This window comes from Crotalus tigris, unplaced genomic scaffold, assembly GCF_016545835.1.
Source record: "Crotalus tigris isolate CLP2741 ecotype Arizona unplaced genomic scaffold, ASM1654583v1 scf7180000017659.2616968, whole genome shotgun sequence".
In the NCBI taxonomy this organism is placed as follows: domain Eukaryota; kingdom Metazoa; phylum Chordata; class Lepidosauria; order Squamata; family Viperidae; genus Crotalus; species Crotalus tigris.
The window spans coordinates 143407-164012 of record NW_024096546.1 but is presented as its reverse complement, the minus strand read 5'-3'; the positions used below and the strand labels follow the sequence as shown (position 1 = coordinate 164012).

General features: G+C 34.4%; 1 protein-coding gene across 1 annotated transcript in view; it reads right to left on the bottom strand.

Moving 5' to 3' along the window:
- LOC120304818 (VPS10 domain-containing receptor SorCS3-like) overlaps positions 1-19601 on the bottom strand; it is a 319187-nt gene extending 299586 nt beyond the window's left edge. Inside the window, exon 1 of the mRNA XM_039335790.1 lies at positions 19540-19601. The gene's annotated coding sequence lies outside the window, so the exon portion shown is untranslated. The remainder of the gene's footprint in view (positions 1-19539) is intronic.
- Positions 19602-20606: the final 1005 nt, after the last annotated feature.

The following is a 20606-nucleotide window of genomic DNA, read 5'->3' as shown; positions in this document are numbered from 1 at the left end:
CTTCAGAGTATAGTAATTTCTTTATTGTGGAACCTTGGTGGCTCAGTGGTTCAAATGCAGTACTGCAGGGTGACTCTACCCACAGCCAGGAGTTCAGTTCTGACCAGCTCAAGGTTGACTCAGCATTCCATCCTTCCAAGGTCAGTAAGATGAGGACCCAGATTGTTGAGGGCAAATTCCTATTCCCTCCTGCAACTCTGGACTACATTCCATCACAGATACTACTTTTAAGATTATGCCTGTTACATATTCTTAAGCCTAAACTAAAATAGTATTTTGATCGAAATTATCATAATTATTCAAAGAATATTAATTAGCCTACTAATTAATTGGCAGTCAATTGAGATTATTTAAATGGGTGACTGTTCTAATTTACAGAAATAAGTCTTATTGCATTTTACGTTGCCAAAACCATATTTTTTTCTCTTAGTCCAGATATCATACAGCAAGGTTGTCTCTTTATTATAAAAATGGATAAATGCATTAATATAAATTCCATCTGTGTCACCACTTTTTATCTATTAATTCCATATATGTTAATTGTTTCTAAAACACATTGGAGACTCTGCATCCATTTAATATTCACAACATTGCCAATTATGAGCAACATTATCTATGCAACTTTCCCAAGTACATACAAGTATAGACAATATTTTAAAAATATAATTCCTAGGGAACTCAGTATGTTTTAAGAGCATGAACTGAAGCTCTAAATGTAATCTAGTCTATTTGAGATTAATCCAATTTGTCTCAGATTGCATATGCCATTCAGAGTCACCTCAAATCACGAGACGAGTGGCATATAAAGTTAATAAACATTTAAAATACATACATACATACATACATACATACATACTGACATCTAGAAGTTCAGACTTCAGTCCCAGCATTCTCAAGAATTGTGCTGTCTGAGAATTTGAGAAGTCCATAAAAATGGAGGATACTCAGATTGAGAAAAAGTGCTGCATAACATGAGCACGGGGGAACCAAATTTCCCTTTTTATTATGACATAGCATGGGAAAAGCACCAGTAGTATAACTTATTTGGTTTTTCAACAGAATGGAATAAATTTGCAAGCAAGCTAAAGGAAAATCAAAGAAAGATTGAGAAGCTAAACTTTTATTAAAATATTATTTTAAAAACCATTGTAAAACCAAACTGTGTAACTTGGGTTGTTTTTACACTGACTGTGATATATTTGTAGACATAATAGACCCCTGGTAACTATTGTTTTTCCAACATTTAAACACAGTATGAATTGTGCAAAAGGATAGGATATTCGTAAAGTAATGCTCCCTCATGAATGCAGATCAGTGGTTTCTGGGTTTCAGCCAAGATACAAGGTTAGCACAACTGGTGTTTTCTACAAAAAAAAAAAAAAATGCCATTCAACAATATTAGCTAACAAATCCATTTCATAAATGTTCAGGACAAGATACTAGATATCCATAAAATTATTCTGAACACTAGGTATACAACTAAGTATCTCTTCCATTCCCACCTCCGCTCTCAGTTTCATCACCTGTTCAAGAAGCTGCAAGTGAAAAGAAGGCTGCCCTATATTGACTTAATTGCAAATAATGTTTTGTATTCCTAGTACAATAGACTAGTTTTGAGTTGGGTATAATTACACACCATATTCTGTAATAAAAGAAGTAGTCTTGCTTTATGGATTATACAAAATAGAGAGATTGAAAGTACAACATAGTTCCCACACTTTCCTAAGTGTGTTTGCTATAAAAGCCAGCAGCTATGAAGCATAAGACCGGCCAATGATTCAGATTTATCCTAATATATTTTTCTGCATTCATTCATTTCCTATTAACAGACGCTGTCAGCTGTAATTGTCTAGAACTGGTCAGAAGTTACCCAAGTAATGAACAATGAAATAATGTTTTATTTTCGTGCTTTTCTACATATCCTCCCATCTCCTCCCTTCTAACAGCACCACTGCAGCCCTCAAAGAAAGTGAGATCTCGATTTCTTTATTTCTATGTCTGTATTACTCTTTTAATTTACACTGATGGAAAGGATTAGATTAAAAGATTGCTAAAATAAAGAAAAGATTTAAAGCCAATTACCAGAACATAATCTTGCTCAGATGGGTATGCTAAGAATAATTACCATCGCAAGATGACTCCCTATTCTAGACATGTTACAGAAAACTATGTAATTTAAATATAGCAACCAGCTTTATCTGGCAAGCCATTCATGTTTAAAGGTTCACCTGCCCAAACTAACAAGAAGCAGCATTCATCACACACACACACACACACACACACACACAAACACACACAAACACACAGGATCCTACCTCAGGTATTGTGCCAAGTTTAAGACAATTGGAGCAGGTGCATAAAAGGTAACAAAGATGATCAGAGGACTGGAAAATTAAGTCCTACAGACAAGTTTGAAGGAACATATATGTTTAGCCTTGAGAAACCTGAAGGAGGATGGCTCACTTTCTATCAACATCCTAAAAGCAGGAGCTCTTTAACAATACTGCTAATTTTGAAAAAGAAATAGTATTTTTTAATTAGAAATTCTCAAGTAAAAGCTGGACAGATGCTTAATTTGGATTCCTGCACTGACCAATTGTTTAGCATTGGTTCAGGGCATCTGCTATACATGTTAGTACATATTCCTCTAAACTGCATTGTTATATATTCACTCACACAACCAGTTATTATACAGTAGTTATCTCAAGGTTGGGATGCTGCTCAGACTGTAATACAAATTTCTCTAATGAAATGAAATTAGACAAAGCTAATCTGAAGCTTATGTTTCTTGCCATTTTATTTTACATCATTACTTAGGGTTTCTTTATTAAGCATCTTCCAACATGTCTATTTAAAAAAACCCAAATAATTTAGAAATAAAATCAAAAACAAATTTAGGTTAACAGTATTCAAAAATATATCCACATCATTTTTAACAGTAGCAGAATCATCAGTAGGTTACAGCATTCAAAATATTGTATTATTTCTCAGTTCTTGATAGCTGATGATATAATCTTTGAAAGTCTACTCAAAAGTAATCACAAATGAGGTCAATGGTATTTGTTAAGAATGTTTGTGTGGACTTTCAGGCATGTAAATTTTTATGAGGGATAACACACATGCTAGGCACAAGTAATGCTGCAAACTCGGATTTTTCATTAATACTTTCTAGATACTAGAATTGCATAGCATTTTGAATTCATGGGGGGGGGGAACGGAAGCTTCAGACTTTTGCAGTGCCTACTAGCAAATCCTTAAGTTATTAGGTACCTGTCCCTAATATCACACTGTAGTTTGAAAAGAGGCAGCTGTGTAGTCCTGTGAATTGATGCAGCTGCTTTAAGAAGTTGCCAACTAGTGCCAGCTCTTTTGCTATGAAATATTATTCAACCTTCAAATGGAAAATGGCATAAAACTCTACCAGATATCATGCATAGTTCTTCAGAAAACATTTTAGAAGTTATTTACAACAGTTTATTTTTTTCTAACATGGATTATGTAGTTATTATTAATTATAATCTTTGTTTTTTATGTTGTTAAAAATATTCGGCTAAATGAAACCCCAAAAGGAGTTAATGCAGTAAATATCTCTATCCAGAATTTGTTCAAGGTGAACTAACTTGTCAAAATTTATCAGCTCTAGTATTTTATAGAAATAAGAATGGAAATGTTTCATTGTTCATTTACAAATATAAGACATACATTATTTATCAATAGCAATCTTACATCTGAAGAAGTACCAGCGAAGAAAAAGCTACTTGGAGATTATTGAATGTTCCAAGGTATTTTTAGGTATTTCAAGCACTTCATTACATATAGCTTAAAGGATGGTAAACCATAAGACCATTTAAGACTATTTTTGTTTGATTGCATACTAGCTATTTTAAGTCAAGACTATAAAAAGAAGAAATCACTAAGAAAATATGAGTGTGTGTCTGTGTGTATGTATGTGTGTGTATGTCTGTGTGTGTATATATATATATATATATATATATATATATATACACACACACACACACACGCGCACACACACACATATGAAAACCATAAAGTTTTCTACAATGTATCAACTTTACTAAATGCTTATTCAAGAATTCTTTGTTCTTCCTTCAAAAATATGCACAACCATTGCCATCCTTTTGTTCACTCATCTGAGGTGAATATTTCACTGCTTCTAAGCAAGAAAAGAGCTCTCAGGTGAAACAGAAAGAAATTGCCCTGATGATGGATGTGTTGGCATGGTCTAGAAACTAAGGTAAGATATTCATTTCTTATGTTGCTCATCCGTCATAAATTGCAGGTCATCCTTCAGCTTTTAATGGTTTAAATTCCAACTTAGCATAATGCCAAAGATGATGCAAATTAGGAGCCCATTACTATTTCATAAATTTTTCTTTTAAGCAACAACTCTATAAATTATTTAAACAAGGCCATTTGGGGCCATAGCTATATTAAATTAATAACTTGGAGCAAGCGTCTTTGAGTTTTAGACACCTACTTTCCTTTCAGATTCTATTCAGATTTTTTGAGATATGAAATATCCCCATGGGAAGAACATTTGTACATAAAACCTAAAAAAGTCATCACAGTTAGAAATGCAGATCCCAGTATTGTTAGCAGTACCTAGTCTGAGATACTATCCACTCCATTATCCTCACAGAACAATTGTATCTCCTTAGATGATTCCAACATTCAAATATTTATTTTAATCTGTGTCACTCAAAATCCACTTTAGAGCATTATCCATCCTTAAGAATGGATACTGGTAAAGTCTCTGGAACTTAATTACAAAAGGTGGAAGAGAAAAAACATTTCACTGGACAAATTTGGATACAATTCGGAATGCTTTTTATAACAGACAACCGTATGATTTCAGATATGAAATGGGAAGTTCCTTCTTGTAATGCCTTAGGGCAGAACAAAACATTTCAAAGACAATGTGTTCACCAGGATAAATGAAAACAAAGTATATTTTATTTAGAATTCCATAACAAATATATATAATGCAGAAAGCATGCTCTGGATTCCATTTACTAGGGAGTTAGGCTTGGTGGGTCCTGAGAGATTCTGCTGTGCACCATCTTAAGGAAATTCTCTTCAAAATGACTTGGGAGATGAACAAGAATAGAGCCTGTTTTTTCATAGCAAAAAAAAGAAATAAAAACTCAAGTCTCTTTTCTCTTTTCTATTAAAAGAAGGCATACAATTTGTCATCAAAGTAATCAACTAAGTGAGGGTAGTAAAAATACATAACTTTAAAACTGAATCAGTACATTGCAACTGAACTTTAAAAAGGGAGTTGGTCAGGGCAGCAAAAGATCAGTACCATCTTGTCATAAACTAACTCCATGAAGGGTATGAAATAAGTCAATTGCAAAATTATGGAGAAAATTACAGGATTAGGGAATAATTATTTCATTGGAACTCAGTTAAAAAAAAGATTTCTTCCCAGGAAGAGAAACACAATTGAAAATGTCCAGAGTTTTTGAGAAGTCCTTGACATAAACTGTTTATTGGAGAAAATTGCAATTTTGGTAAGTACAGGGGGAAAAAACAGTAAAAGCAAAATGGAGACTCACCTGAGAGGAGAAATCTATACTTCTGAATGTTTATCAGTGTTCGATTTTCCAGACTCCTATTGTCTCCTAGATTTAGGTCAGCAAATTGTCCTTTAATTCATTCAGTTTCTGGATACCTGAAATAGAACTTCTCCTATTCACAATAAGACGCCACCCTTCTGGTGATTAGATAAGATTCTGTAACCCTCTGAATATACAACACAATACAGAGTCCTGGCTAAAAAAGACTTTGCCTGCTCTTGATTCATGATGTTATGTTGTGTTGTCTTGTCATTTTATCAGCTGCTCTGTGAAGTTAATGAGGTGGAGAGCAATACAGAAACTTTTTCAAGATGGAGCAAGTATTTGAACCTGTGTATTTTTGTTTCAAGGCCAACAGTAGCTTTTGTCAGCCAAATAGTGGTTTTACTCAATTTCACTGAAAGAGCTGCTTAATCTGCAGCAATCATCGTATAGAAACTAATTGCACAACATACAACTCTTTGGATAGAAGCTCTACAAATTTAACATGAGAAGCTTTCTGTCCACCCATTAACATTTGTTTATTGATGGGGATGAATATGGTAGAAAAGATAGAAATGTAAGAAAGAGATACATCAACAAATGTATTGCTTATCATTGCTTATGCTTCAGAATTATACAATTCTGAATACTGGATTATTTTTATTGAAAATGGTGAATAATCCTTACAGATCAAATCTGATGCACTCTACTGCTCAGAAAAATCCAAAGAAGCCTTTCTTTTTCATTGAGATAAAGCACAGCAAAGCCACCCAGCATCTTTATGAAATAAAGCATAGCAAAACTGCCTAACATCTTTATTTACTTGACTACTTTTACTTGACTTGATAGACCATTTTTTTAAAAAACTTAAACAGAGTTTCTTATTTATATTTTATAAAATGCTTTTCAGTGAATTGTCCTAGAAATTCCAAACAATGTGACCAACTGGATATATATATTTTTCCACTGGAACTCTAATAGAATTTGTGAAACAATTTACCCTTGGAGAAACAACTCCACAGTTCACTTTATTTTCTCCTGCTATTCCAGAAATCAGCAATATGTAAAATCTATGAAATGTGTAACAGAGATAAACAATACATAGCTGGTTGATAATATGCTATTCCCCTCGATACAGGTCTTTGCAGGCAAAATTTGGCAGCAAATTATCAGATAGAAATTATTTTGGGGTTGGGGTTTTTTGTCAAAAAATAAAATAAAATAATAAAACAAAACAGTTGAATTAAATCAGCAATAAGATTAACCCGCTTAGTTTTTTTCAAAAACCTGAAAACCTTTTTTTAAAAAGCTTTTTAAAATGGCTAAATGATCAAGAGTACCAAGAAGCTTTCAGGGTCTTCGTAATAAGGCATTTTAAGGACTTAAATGTTAATCTCTTTTTGATTGACCATTCACTATGGCCATCTCCCCATTTCCCTTTTTTCCCCTCTTTCTTTACAGCTGCTTCTTCCCAGTATCATCCTAGCTGATAGTGGATCATTTTTTGTGAATCACACATGCTATAAGGCCAAAATAAGTTGTGACAGGTTTGCTGTTACTTGCCATCTTGCAAAAAAAAAAAAAAAAAAGCAATAGAGATAGTTCATTATTATGCTTACAATCAAAAGTATGTTATTTTCTGTGTACAGTATGGAATAATCTGATATTTATCTAGTTAATGAAAAGTTGTAATAAAAGTCTTAAAATTTACATGCCTTTGCCAATCTGGGAAAGAAATGAAAAATTAGGTATTTAGTGTTTTTTTTTTTTAATAATCATACTGTTGGTGCCAAGCATACCAACAAGAAGAAGCAGTAGTATCAGAATCTACAGGAACAGATTTTTTAAGAACCAGAAGAAACAATGTTATGTACGAATTCAACTATATTCAGGAGAAGTATTCTCAGTATACTAAGTATATAAAGTTGATGTGATCACTATTTGCGTACTTGTCAGCCAGCTCTCAATTACACTGCAGAGTCTCACAGATGCATAATTGCCATTTGCAACATTTACTGCTGGCTTCCAACAAGCAAAGTCAATGGAAAAGAAGGCATGAGGTTGCAAATGGCAATCATGTGTCTGTAGGATGCTGCAACTGTATGGGATTCAACTGATGATAGCAACTGGATCTGTTGGAACTGCTGTCATAAGTTAGCCCATTCATGTGACATCACATCTTATCACATTGGTTAGAGATGGAGTTTCCAGTCCTAATTACTATTAAGGAAAGACTACTGGTACTGTTTCCTTCTGAGATCTAAGCAGTGCTTTAAAAAAAAAAAAGTGTTGGAACTCACATACGTTATATAACCAGCCTTGCCTACCCTAAAAGGTTCCATCCAAAAAAGGTGTCGGAACTCCGTTCTGGGCGTTCTATGAGAAAAAAAGCCCTAGATCTAAGTCATATCTGAGGTGCCCTCAAAAAGCAAGCATTTACTTTCCAGCTGATTACCTTGATTTCATTTAATGCAGCGGTTCTCAACCTTTGTGTGATGGCGACCCCCGTCACACGGACGTGCCGCGCATGCGCTGCGCCCCCATGCACGGTGCACATGCGCGGTGGTGCCCCCATGTGCAGCGCATGTGCGGCGCGCATGCGTGGTGCATGCATGGTGGCGCCCCCTGAGGGGGGAGGAATGGTGGATCGCATTGTTTGGTGACCCCGATAAAATGGTCGTTCGACCCCAAATGGGGGCACGACCCATAGGTTGAGAACCGCTGACTTAATGCAATGATATTATTGTATCCTGGTAGATTCTAAATTCTATTTGTGTGATGTATTTATATCAGTTTATCAAAATAACCCAACCAGAACAGTATGTGTAGAGCCAGAATTAGTTTCTATTCTTCAAAAATAGCTTTCTTTTTTAGTATTGTTTATATTTACTTTCCAAGTAAATTATTATTGTCTTTGATTAACAAGATCAAAAAGAAAATTCCAGATATTTTTTCTCATCGTTCTTGAAATATTAATCTTCCAAATCAATTTTTTACAGGTGGTATTATATACAAACAGGTATATAGGTAAGGTAAGGAATTTGATACATATTCGTTTTATAGTTGAGTGTGTTGTTCTGTATTTTACCCCTTCTCCTAGTGTTTCCTGAGCAGTATTTTGTTCTTCATGGGTTTAGTTTCTTGTTATTGCATTTTCTTTCTGTTTTACCATGTATGGTTGTTTGTTGAATTCTGTGCATATGTTTTAGGTCATCCATATATAACAGGTCAATATCTGAATTGGCATACCTAGCCTTTAGAAACTACAACTCGGCTCACAGAAATGGAACCTCTGTTCAAAGTTCCCATCTGTTTCCAACTTCTATACTTTTTGCCTCCTTATGAGAACATTAAAATGAAATGTCCATATCTTGTTTTAGAGTATGCCACTCAGAATTATCTCCATCGTCTTACATTAATTGTAAATCAGTTTTGTTATTATATACCTCAACTAACTTCCATAAGCTAGTGCCATATTTTAACATATAGTCAAAAGCTTATAGTTAAATGAATTAGTTATCTACCTGAGAGAAGTTACTTATTTCAAAAGTGCATGTAGCTAAAGGATTTTAACAGCTGTATCTCATTTCTATCCATTTATTATCACAAGTTCTTCAAAATACATACATCTTGACTGACCAGCTAATTAGAAATAGTCAAATGTATCTTTGCAAAGGTCCCTTCTAAATTGCTGTAGAGAAAGCACTTTGTATGATCAATAATTGACTGATTAAGTATGCCTAATGCTGTTGGAATGTGAACTGATTGTGTAATGGTGCTAATTAATAACTGACAAAACATATTCCAATTATTCACCTTTATGAAAGTCATATGTAATAACAATCCTTATCGTAGTCTACTGTAGCATTTATAATGGCTTCCGGTTGGTTGGCCTGAAGATAAAAAATGTTTCTCCAGAAAAAATAAGCCTGCAGAGCAACAGAAATGTAGGTAGGTCTAAGTCTATGAAAATGTGGCTTTACTACAGCCATTGATGTCTATGAGAAAAGTTATACCAGTTAAGTCTGAGCAAAGATCCACTATACATAGGTTTTGCATTTTGATATACAGCAGTAGCTGGAACTCTTTTGCAGTAGCTTCTATAGTTTTCCCACACTAAATCTATTTATTAAAAGTTCTGATATACCTGAGTACCTGCTTATCTGTTTCCAGTCCAGCTTGCTGGGAGAAGTGACAGTGATAATCTCAGGTAATTGAGGTGTACAGAATATGCAATGTGATAATATATGGTATGGTATTGTTTGTGATGGTGTAGCAGTGAATATTTTGTTGTATTCTGGTTTTTTTTATCCTCACAGATTTAGAGACTAACCTAAGAAATGCACATATATCATGAACACCTTAACTGAACAGCAAGACCATACTAACCACATATTAATTACTGGGGACCTAAAATACATAGAAGCATCATCTCCAGATGATTATACCGGAGGGCCACTTTTTCAGATGGTAGGGCTGTCTTCTGAATAGCAATGAAGTATTGAGAAACATGGTACTTAATACAATAGAACAACCTTCTCCAATCTTTTCCCCTCCTAGACCTCTGACTATAGATTTTACCATTGTTAGTAGGTATGGCCCACTAGTCATATTAGCTGCAAATGATACAATTGGAATATCCAAAAAAGTTGCTCATCCAGCAAGAAAAAAAATACACATTTATGTTGGTATCTGGGAACTACCAACCAAAATTAAAGCCAAGTGAGTAATACCACAAGCGGCAGCTGCTTTTTTTTTTCAATCTAGAGAGATGGAGAAATTGCTGTTTGAAACATTTCAGAACTGCCAAAATAAATCTTTATTTTCAGATGCCAATTGTAACAATTTTCTGGCATTTTAAAATAGGCCCTGATTTTTTTTTTTTTTTTTGCTAAAAGTAAGCTGCAAAACTAAAAGTGTATTGTTTCAAGTCACACCGTGATGCTGAGATTTATTTCAAGACCACAGATCCTATTGCAACAATTCATTGGAAAATGTATGACCTGTCATCCTGTCCCAGTTTGCAATCATCCTTTTCTGAACAATGTGTCATGGAGAGATGATGAGGTTTGAAAAGAAGGAAAGGGCATAGAAGCACCATAAACAACTGTCCAAAGGCTACTATCTGCCTTCACTATTTATACTGTTTCTCCCATTTCTTACATATATCAAACCTGTCCCCATTTACAAACTCCATTATCTTCTTTTGGGATACTTGCTAGTGTGCCTAATTGCCTTCTAGAACAGTGGTTCTCAACCTTTTTAATGCCACAACCCCCAACCGGTCGTAAGTCGAGGACTACTCAACTAGTGCAGCACCGTTTGCAGAATGGGACTTTTGGCAGGCTCAACAGGGCAGAGACAGCCTGAACAATTCCTATTGGCTTTTGAAAGCCAATAGAATTAGACTCTATTCAAGAGAGTCTATTCTATTGGCTTTCAAAAGCCAATAGAATAAAAGGGAGTAGCACAGCTAAGGAAAAGGGGAAAAAATGGTGGACTGCGTTGTTTGGCAACCCCCGTGAAATGGTCATTCGACCCCAAATGGGATCCCGACCCACAGGTTGAGAACCACTGTTCTAGAAGGTAATTTTTTCTGAATATAAGATGAATTGCAGTGGTTAGAGAACAAGTTAGATAGCAGTATTCCAGTTAGATAGCAGTATTAAGGTATTTGAGAGGCTGCTACAAATAGGAGGGGATCAACTTATTTTCCAAAGCACCAGAGAACAGGATAAAAAACAATGGATGGAAACTAATGAAGTAGAGAAGCAACCTGGAATTATGGAGAAACTTCCTAACAGTGAGGACAATTAACCAGTGGAACAGCTTTCCTTCAAACATTGTGGATGCTTCATCACTAGAAGTTTTTAAGAAGAGACTGGACAATCATTTGTCTGAAATAGTATAGGGTCTCTTGCTTGAGCAGGGGGTTGGACTAGAAGACCTCCAAGGTACCTTCTATCTCTATTCTGATTGATTGAAGTTCTAAAAATTTATTTGTGTGCATTTAAACTAAACTATTACAGTCTTTACAACTTTTATTAGATTGCTAGTGAGTGGCTGGTTCAAAGTAACACAAGCAGCATGGAAGACCTTTCACAAATGAATATGGTATGTCAAAATAATGATCTTTGCTTGAAAAAGCAAGTAGCATGTATGCAGAAGAATATCTTATCTGTAAAACGTGAAATGAATAGTTCTGGAAACCTGCCAGACAACTTCTTATATGCAACAATAACTTAAAGGGAAGGGGAAAGCAATTGGAAAATTACATGTAATTGTATAAAATATGTCTATATATAAAATCAGATGTTAGAGGGTATGATATTATTGTCAGAATATATGTGGCTACATTGTAATTATGTACATTTCTAACACAACTAAGCCTGTTTGAAGCTCCAAGTTATATATCCAAGATTCAACAGAGTGAGTGGGGCAAATTCTGATCCCAAACGCAGCAGCAAATACGGTATCTATCCCCAAAATGTTTGTTTCACAAATGTTTTACAGCCTCATTGCTGTAATACTAAGTTCATTAAATCACCAGCACAAAAAATTTTTTCACTAAAAATGCTATTTAGAAGATCACAGTCAATTTTAAAACACATATTAGAGCAGAACATTCTCAGCCTTCAACTTTGATCCTATTAGCCTTTTTTACAGACTAATAATGATACTTTAAGTCAGGGGTGTCAAACTGCCAGCCCATGGGCTGGACGCATCACATGGAAGCTGCGCCCACCCCATTGCCGGCAATGGCAAAACCGGCCCGATACGTTTTGTGACGTCATGTGATGTCACAAGTTTGACATGCCTGTTCTAAGTGGTCTACTTTCCATCTTCCTAATCACAAATCCTTGAATAAGGTAGATGCACAAGTAAATGAGCAATTTTTGTAGAAGGTATACATGAATGAGTTGTTAGGTATATGTCTGCAACATATAACAATAACTCAGCATACAAACTCATTGGAAAAGAGCATATTTTGACAAACTGTAAAGTAATTATTCTAAGTCAAAAACTTCAATTTTATATCATACATTTATTAAGGACTCCAAGGTGTAATTAATTTTGTTTAGCTACAAACTACAATTTGAAAATGCCAAATATCATTAGTTTTATTGCATAAACCATAATGTTGGGCATCAAGACTGTCTATGTGAATATTATATGTTTATATTATACACACTCATATATACATACATACATATATGTACAATAAATTTAACATTTCAAGAGTTTATACTTTTGATTCTTAACTCATCAAGCTGTTACATCTATCTCTTAAACAACAGGAACTAATTTCTAGGAAAGAAAAAAATAAGTTTTATTAATGTTGTTCAGAAAGCCTATCATTTGGTTAGGATGTCCAACTGCTTTAACCAATAATTAGTGTATATAACCTAGCATTATCTACCATCCTACAAAGAATATTAAACAGTTTTCTGAGTGCACTGTGTTTCTGTAGAATAACTATAGAGTTTCTTGAATTATTGTGATTACTTCATTAGCATTCAATACAACTGACTGCCTGTTGTGTCCTGCCTATCCACATTATGCAAAATATCCTTCATTTGTTTAGTGCCCTCAAACTGGAGTGAGATTCCGAACTAGTGATGGCATCTGAGAAGATGAGGCTTTTTATGTCCACTATTAAGCAGCTACATGTTGGAAAGAAACTATGGATCCTATGAAGATATATGCTGGAGTAGTATTAAAAAATTGCTCTTATAAATTCCAGATATGATTTGCCATACTATTGTCATGTCCCCTCAGCCATCTAGTACTTATCAGAGTGCTAAAATGAGGGTAAAGGAGAATAGCATCAGTAGGCAGCTACTGTAGCTATGCTGTAATAGCTATGTATGTAAAGATGCTGCCTGCTAATAATAACCCATTTATTTGCTGACCTGTTTCTTTGCTACTATTATATTGGTAATAGAAATCACATAATGTCCTAAACATTATGAATCATTTGTCTGAGATTCTCTTCTATAGCTTTAATATCAGTATATGAGTATGTGCTCTCTGGCCTGCAAATTAGATTCAGCAACATTGAAAATTAGATTTTTCAACAGTTAAAAAATGATAACTCATTTCGAATAATGGTCTCACTGTTCTGGATCTCATTTTCCCAGTAAATTATATATGGCTCTATTCAACTTATTTATAAATTTAAATACATTTTATTTGATATTTGATTGATAACCTATACTTGCTGATTAAGCACAAGAAAATAATTGTTTGGCAGACTTTCAATAAATCATGACAGAATTTAGTTCCAAGTATTTGCAACTCCAAGTCCAACTTTCTTAAAACAATGCATATGACCATTAAAAACAGTCAGAAAGGGAACTCTAAATTACTTCATTAAAGATTGCAGAGTCAAATATCATGATCGTTATACATTGAGCTAGCAAGATCAAAAATGGCAATTCTCAATGTTTAAAAATAATGTTTGAAATGTAACAGATATCACATTGGCTGAAAACCAATCATCTAACTATTCTAAATAGCTACATTTGTAGACTACTGACTTCTACAGTGATGAAGTTAGGAAAGAATATAACTTCTATATATTTTAAAAAGAGGCCTATTTTTAATCAACATTAATTTATCATAATATAAAAAGGCATATGCATGCACTTGCATGAAAAGCTACCACTGAAGCATGGCCTCGTAGCCATAGTTGGAAAGCAGTAAAAAATATGGAGAGAAGAACGTAAAGTCAAAGTGAATCTACTTTGACATTTGGCAGATTACATAAAGCTATCTTTGTTTTAGGCCTTTTGTAAGGCTTTGAAGAAGTTCACAAAGTATCAAGATCAAAAATCAAAACTGAAAGATCATGGCATTAAACATTTGGCTGACTGTGTGACTAACCGTGTTAACAATTGTTATTAGTATTATTATTTGTGGATGACAATTTTGAACCTGGTTGATAAAAGCTAAAATCTCACAGTTGTAGGCTAAAATAGAAAGAAGTTGAACATGAAGGAGGCTTTAATTTTTTTTTTCTTACCTAAGTCCAAGGTATTAGATAAAAGATCTAAGCAACAAAAAGTATAAAAATTCAAAAATAAAAAATAAGACAAATGGAGGAATGATAAGATTTAACAAGTATTTCATTTGCCTTCCTCTTAAAAAAAAGTTCCAAACATTTTGGTCCAAATCCAAGATAGTACCTCCAAGAAAGAGAAAAGGAGCTATAGCATCCAATGAAAAATGGCCCTGGGAAGGATAGCACTACATAGAGAATATGAATCAATCATTACATTTATGACAGATCTTTGAAAATTTCCTCTTAACCAGGCACCATGGTGAACATCGACTACCAGAGTGCTGCAATAAAAGATGTAACAGACCACAGACTGTCTGGCAATGAAGAATGCAGTACTTGTACATTTAGCTTGGTCTTGCTTCATAGATTTTGACATTATTTTTAACATGTTGCTTTCTCTTTTAAATAAACAAACTGTGCAATTACAGAACAGTCTTTTTCTGACTGTTAATTTAATTGTGATTATGTAAGAAAGGCCAGCACCACAAAGAATTTAAAATTACCACTGGGTTAATCACAGGGTGATTAACTTAACCATGAAGTTTCAAACATTTCTCTTTTTGAGTACATTTCCAGATCTTGAACAAGGTCAAAATTCTGTAAATATCTGATCTATATTAAAACTGTTTCCACCACATACAAATGAACTTCAGGCAACATCATAAAGATCTTGAAATTTTGAGGAAATGTCATGATCGTACAAATTGTGAAAGATCTAAGAGAGATCCAAACTGCTGGTTATTCATGATTTGGATAACCTACACCCCAAATGCATATAGAAAAGGGAAAGCTCACTTAAGGTCTAGAGGTAACCCAAAGGAAACTACAATGTGAATTCTGTATAGATATGGGCATACCTATGAAGTGATTTCCTGTTACCTGACAGTCTACTTCAACAGAAAAGAGCAGTTCAAAACAAATAGTATTCATTTTCATTTGAGTAATGCAATGATATCTCTTTTAGTCAATCTGCAGGACTTTCTGGTGGGATCCTGATGAAAGAAATGAAAGACCTCCCAAACTAAAAGCTGTTTTTGTTGGGATATAGTCTGTGTTCAGGGAAAGCTCCCATCTGATAGATTGGTGAAGGTGAAACAGAGCAAATACTATTTTTTTACTATATTTAATTGGCCGTGCTATAGATCTTGTTGTAGAAAGTAATGTAATAAAACTGCTAATTATGTCACCCAGTACCCATGTATCACCTCTTTCTTCTACATTGGAAATGCAATGACAGATTCAGTGTATTACTGGAACACTATCAAGAGTCATATATATTAGGTGCCCTCATGAAATTATGATACATAGCATTAGAACATTTCTGTCTATCTCTGACGGTCCCGAGGTTTGAAGAAAACATGCATAATATGGATAGTACTAAAATATATTGACATCCCAAAGAGATTCAATATGAAAAAAACAAAATATATAAGTGCTAGAAATGTCTCATGTAGAAGCAGCTATTTGAAGAATATACGTCAAATCAAGAGAACTTGCCAATGCCATATTTCATCTATATTCTTCAAAAAATAGGTAATAAGGACAAAAAGCTTGTTTGTCCAGACTTTCCCAAATGGTTCCCAATTATACAAAAGTCACTCACATACATACACAAACACACAAACACACACACACACAAGGAAAGAGCAGTCAAATTCCAGCTGAAATAACAAGGCAAACAACCTGAGACTAAAATATTTTAGTACTTTTGAAAAAAAATCTAAATAGATTCCCAAGTTCAAAAATTTACATTACTGAATGGAATAGGACATTAACTTCACTTAGAGTAAGAAAAAGTGTTCCATTTTCTATTATGAAGTCAAGAGAAAGGAAGTAGTCCATTATTTGTACTCCTAGTCTTTCAAAACCTGCCTGCAGCCATGTATAACTGGATAAGCAGATGCAACATTACAAATCCAATGACAGTAACAATTCATGCAAATTGGTCATGTACAAATAAAGCTACACTCTCAGTGCTTTGTTTAGGCAGGGACGTGAGCAGGAAGATTCACAAAACACAATAATCAGTTTGAGTTCCCAAAAAAGAACCTGTTCTGGCAATTTAGGCTTGCCTAGACTTTAAAGACTCCCATAGCAAAATCAGTGAGAGAGAAAGAAAAAGAAAAAAGAGGAAAATGAGAACAACTGAATAGTGTCAAGGAGCTTTTAATTAACAGCCAAGCTAAAACACTACTATAATATGCAGGTTTTTTTATTAATTCACTCAGATTCAGCAAGAATTCCACCAAGGAATAAAAAGGAGCAGATGCAAAAGGAATACATTAATAAATCATGACTGTCATTAAAATTTGTAAACTAATATTTTCTGGAAAATCTCAGCAATTAGTCTTAAGAGTTTTCTCGGCAAAAAAATAAATAATAATAATTAATATATCTGAAAAGATCAGTATCTCAGAAATTTGCTGGCCCATGGAAAGTTCATTGATACATCAATTAGAGGACAAAACAAATGGATCAACTGGGATTATGATTTGTGAAACCATAAAGACTTTCCTGGGATTCCACAGGCATTTTAATAAAGGCCAGAGATCCATGGTGAAGTTCAACTCCATAAACCTTCATATAATGGAAACAGAATTCTTTTTTAATTGCCATGTTTCTAACAACTTGAATGCAGCCAAAAGACTGATTAACCTGCCTTAATTTGGTATGTTTTGGAGAACTGAATCTGCATTACCACTGTGGTTTGCTATAAATGTTGACTCCTTGAAAACAAAACTGTAGTCACCTTTCCTAAAGTATTGCTCCTGACAATCTGGTTTTGGGATCTCTGGTTTTTATCATATTTAAACTTTCCTAATGTAAGCATGTCTTTTGTTGCTGGTCACACTCAGTTTATAATAAAACTGAATTATTTATCACAGCCTTCCTTCAGGGAGACTAGTGTATCAAAACTTGAAGAATCCATACTATTAGGAAGGTACTAGATTGATGAAGACTGGAATATATTTACAAAGGGAATATATTCGTAAATACTTCATTAAACCACAGCTAAAAGAAAGCATAGCTGACACTGATCAATAGAAATTAAGGAGCAATGTACTGTCATTGCACTTAATTAGCAAAAAGTTTTATTTAAAGATCCTCTTAAATTTGATTTCCTTTTGACTTGAAACCATTATGATAGCTATGACCAGTCTTTATCATTCATAGCTTTCTTTATACTTTGGATTGGCAAATAGCCATAATACTCATAATCACTGAAATAGCTACAGTCAGGGCTTTTTTTTTTGTCATAGAAAGCCCAGAACAGAGTTCCAGCACCTTTTTTGGATGGAACCTTGTAGGGTAGGCAAGGCGGGTTGTATGACATGTGAGTTCCAGCACCTTTTTTTTTTTTTTTTTTTACAAAAAAAGCACTGGCTACAATTGACTTATTTCTGAAAAGAGAGGGTAGCTCAGATACTGCTAGCTGATGTCTGCCTTTAGATCTGAATGGGTATTACAAAATCAGATTTCATTTCTTTCATTTCCATTTTGTTTAAATTAAATATAATTAAAATGACTTCTCACCAATAGCAATGCAGTATCACTTAGACTTATATTCTGCCCATAGTGCTTTACAGCACTCTCTGGGTGGTTTGCAATGTCAGCATATTGGCCCCAACAATCTGGATCCTCATTTTATCAACCTTGGAAGGATGGAAGGCTGAGTCAATCTTGAGCCCTTTAGGATCAAACTCCAGGCTGTGGGCAGAGTTAGTCTGCAATACTAATGCTAATCCTAATTTTTTTAAAAAAATTCAGATGAAGGGGAAAGGCTAGAGGTCAAAAAGTCAATAGACAGAATCTAGATTACATATTGGCTTATCACGTAAGCAAACCTACTCTAGAAGACTAATACTGTCACCTGACCTGTGCTGACCTATAAAAACTAAAGGCATGGTTTCCACATTTCTTTATTTATACTGAACTACTTTGTAGCTTAAACCTTTGACTGACAAATCCTAAACTTTAGAATCCAATCCATGGTGCTTCTTTTATTTCAAGAGATTTTGGGCAATTATAAAATCTGTGGAATCCTTGGTACTATTTGAGCTTAGTTGTTTGCTTGCAGACATTTCATTACCCAACTAGGTAATATCAGTGCAAGTGAGCAGGAAACTTGCTCCCTGTTTATATATAGTAGCTTGACTGCTGCTTTTGGTGGCAATGGGTTTTTCTCTTTGACAGTGTCTTAATTAGGGTATAGTTTTCTATTTGATTGCTTGCCTGGTGTTAATCCCTGCTTATCTGAATGTAGGCTGCTTGGGAGATTCCAAGGTAAATAGATGTTACCATGACAGCAAAACAGTGAATGAAATCTATCTTTGGTGTAATACATCAGAATCCTGCTGCTCTTAACTTCTTATGCTTTCACAAGAAAATACCTACCTTGATGTCTAATTAGCATTTCTAATCCTGTCACATCCACTTTCAAGTTTTAAAAAGGAACTCACATATACATAATAATATCAGCGGCCAACTTAATGTAGAGGAGGGATTGGGATAGGGATGTTATAGTACAGTATTTGCTATACAGCTTTCATAGTCATATCTGGTCTGCAGAAGCTTTTTGGACTCATCTAATTAATTCTTCAAGATAATATTAACATTCTTTGAGCATTTAATATCAGATCATTTTCATACTTTAGTGTTACCTTCATATGGTAATGATTTAGATTCTAGTTACAGAAAAAATTGTTTCAAAAATGTGTTTGATTATAAGTTCAAAATATATTATTGATAACTGTCACAACAGGGCTTTTAAACAACAAAAACTCTCCTGCTCATAAGGGCAAAGAGGCAATATGTGTTCAGTTCTTCACAACATTTCCTTTGTCTTTTTACATCGCCTATTACTCAGAAAAAGATACCATGTAATCTGCTTACCTCCAAAGTGAGCTTTCAGTAACGCTTCCCAAATTGAAGTCATGCAGCTTTGTAAGAATGAGAATCACCTAAGAAGAAGAGAAAGAGAAACAGATGAAAAGCATCTTCCATTAACTTTCTGAAACATTTGAAATCACCCAAAGGAGAGCTTAATATTTATCCATACAATTTGGGGTATTATAGGATCAAGAAATGAATAGGGAGAAAGCTAAGGTTCTCAATATTGTAACTTAATGAATCTTCATAGGTAGTAATAGTTTATTATATTGCAGATACAAAATGTAGTTAAAGATACTGCTGGAAACATGCCACCTTTTATATAAATACATCTGGATATATTTCATTAACAATGCAAGCCTTTGCACCTTTGTTTAGGAAGCACTACATTGTTCAACTGGGTTCTTCTCAAGGAATTACACACTGACTTGCAGTCATCTTACAGAAGAAACAATGAAAATTCTTCTGCAACTCCACTGCATGTTCCTCTTCTTTGAAAGTCTAAATCAGAAAGTCTAAATCTGAATGTGGCCTATTCAGAACCGAGCTGCACAAGTGGTGAGTGTGTGCAGCTCCACTTGTGTGAGTGACAGACACTCATGCATGAAACTCATTTGTGTGAGTGTTATGCAAAGGGAGCTGCACACATATGCTTATCCACCACTCATGTGGAACCATCTCCTCTCCCTGCCCCACTGCTGCCAGTTCACAAAGCCAGAAAGATTGGGGACCTGTGGTCTAAACTATCCTGCCATTTTTTCTCATTTGGGGTATAAATATTAATGTATTTGTTACCACAATGCATTTATTACCAACCCACACTGATATCAAAATGACCAAACATTCATCACGGTTTTGCAATGCAACTTCCACCCTGTCACAGCAACTTCACCCAAGAGGATGCAAGCATTGAATATCCATTAAGATATCATTATAAATGTTTTATTTTTTTGCTTCCATTGCTCCCTCTTCAAGATATCTATGTTTGCTACATTTTTTAAAAAAAAAAATCTGCTCACAAAAGTCAGCCTTGCAATCATTGCTTTTAAATGGATAGCCAATGAAGCACT